Source organism: Aplysia californica, unplaced genomic scaffold, assembly GCF_000002075.1.
Source record: "Aplysia californica isolate F4 #8 unplaced genomic scaffold, AplCal3.0 scaffold00649, whole genome shotgun sequence".
Taxonomy (NCBI): Eukaryota; Metazoa; Mollusca; class Gastropoda; order Aplysiida; family Aplysiidae; genus Aplysia; species Aplysia californica.
The window spans coordinates 83,571-85,617 of record NW_004797919.1 but is presented as its reverse complement, the minus strand read 5'-3'; the positions used below and the strand labels follow the sequence as shown (position 1 = coordinate 85,617).

The window sequence follows — 2,047 nt, the reverse complement described above, 5'->3', positions numbered from 1 at the left end:
CCATGTTTTTGTTTTAACACCTATCCGTATGTACTTGTTTAACTATCGGTTCCATACGACATGGGGAACTCTGTGCCACTACTTTCCAGGCTACTCGTTAATCCGATCCGTACGCCTTGCATAGTAATATTAGTATAGCAGTCTGTCAAAAGTTTTTGAGAAATACTTAAAGTTTCAAAGAGATCTTCGTACTAGATCTAGATCTAGATCTATCTAGATCTATACTAAATCGAGATATTTCAAATTGTGAAGAATACAACCCTGGGGGGTACAAAATGACCACAGGGCTTACGGATAGGGCTAAAATCAAATCAATGATTGTTTTTTCCAAAACTGAATTCCTATCATTTTGCATCTTCTGAACATTGTAAGTAGGAATGTTAACTTAAACGTAAGTCAATGTATGAATAAGTCAATGTTAGCTCGAGTTCGCAGATCCTAGGCTAACTTGTTCCAGATCTAGATCTAAATCTAGATTTCTAGATTCTAGAATCTACATCCCCAGACCAAGAGTGAGAGCCTAGCGGCCTAGCGGCAAGAGTGGCAGTCTTAAAGTCTTTAGGCCTAGATATCTAGATCTAGATATCTAGATCTAGATCTAGAATCTAGTAACTAGAATATCTAGATCTAGATCTAGATCTAGTAGGCCCTCTATACTTTATTGAATTGGAGTAGAGATCTCAGTAGCCTATAAAGCCTACCCTGTCTTCTTGATCTTTCAAAATGGTAGTGAGTTTATTGAAGTAAAGCTATATCTATCTATCGTTAAGACAGTCTTTAATTCCTCGATTCACACTTCATGATATTCAAGCGATCTCATGGACCCTATGATGAAGCCGACCGAAGCGATCTTTCATTCATTGACCCTTCACAGGGAAGCTTTTGAAGATGTTCATTTTGAACTGCAAATATGTTAAAAAACGAGCATTTGCATAGCCATACAGACTAGACATAATTAAGTACTTTGGAGGTGACTAAAGACAAGGCAAACAGTTCGATCTACATGTACACGGATCTCACCAGAAAAACAACAGCAGTTGTGTGTGTGTGCGTGTGGCCCTGACCTATCCCAGCTCTAGCAATGTTGGCTGATGTATGGAAACAACCGTCTGGTAGATATCATTGACATACTTACCATCACTTGTAGAATATGAAATGTCCGTTACTTTGCTCCTACAAATCATTAATGAACAGCCCCCAAGTTCCTAAGAATGAAAGATAGCAACAATAATCCATAAACCCCCGAAATTAGGCTCGATTTGAGCCAATAAGTTTACCACTTCGACATGTCTGGCTATCATCAAGGGGGATACAGGCAAGGAACACTATGTGCGCTCGAAAGGATAGGTTGTTTACACTACGCAAAGAAGTCCATCCCTTTGGACAAGTTTTTATTCATCTTCCTAAAAAACTCATGGTACACTAGTATATCATGTTTTAATAACTCTGTATTCGTTGTGAAAAGAATCTGGTCATAAATTGATTAGCAATTAAAAAATAGTTTGGAAGAATTTCTTGGATATCCCTACGAGCATGGTAAACTTCTCCTGACGTCACTTCTGTTTTGCGCTCCCCATTGAGCCAATAGCGAAGGCGTGGATATTTTTAGACCCTAATATCCTTTGGTGATGATATGCCAAATAGGAAAGCCATTTGAATCGCTGCTAAAAAAAATCATATGAGATACCACACCCTTGGCATGCCAAAAATAAAATTACGCAAAATTAGGTTTTATTTAAAAAGACAATGCGTGAAAACCATGAACAACCTGCCTCTCATACTCTCGAATTAAATTAAAGTAGTTTAAACGATGATAAATTGATATATTTTATGGATTCAAAATATGCCACTCATCAATTACATTGAAGCCTTAACAGTCACTTTGTTTAACGATAGTGAATTTTTTGGTAAAGTAAAGTCTCTGTTGAGATAAACAGGCCGTGGCAATAGATACCCCTCGCCCACCCACCTCTCTCTCTTTCTCTTTGATCTCTCTCTCTCTCTCTGTCTCTCTCTCTGTCTCTCTCTCTCTCCTCTCTCTCTCTCT

General features: G+C 38.2%; 1 protein-coding gene across 1 annotated transcript in view; it reads right to left on the bottom strand.

Annotated features, from left to right (window-relative positions):
* LOC101854531 (homeodomain-interacting protein kinase 2) overlaps positions 1–1,493 on the bottom strand; it is a 50,134-nt gene extending 48,641 nt beyond the window's left edge. Inside the window, exon 1 of the mRNA XM_005107996.3 lies at positions 1,136–1,493. The gene's annotated coding sequence lies outside the window, so the exon portion shown is untranslated. The remainder of the gene's footprint in view (positions 1–1,135) is intronic.
* Between the last annotated feature and the right edge of the window lie 554 nt (positions 1,494–2,047).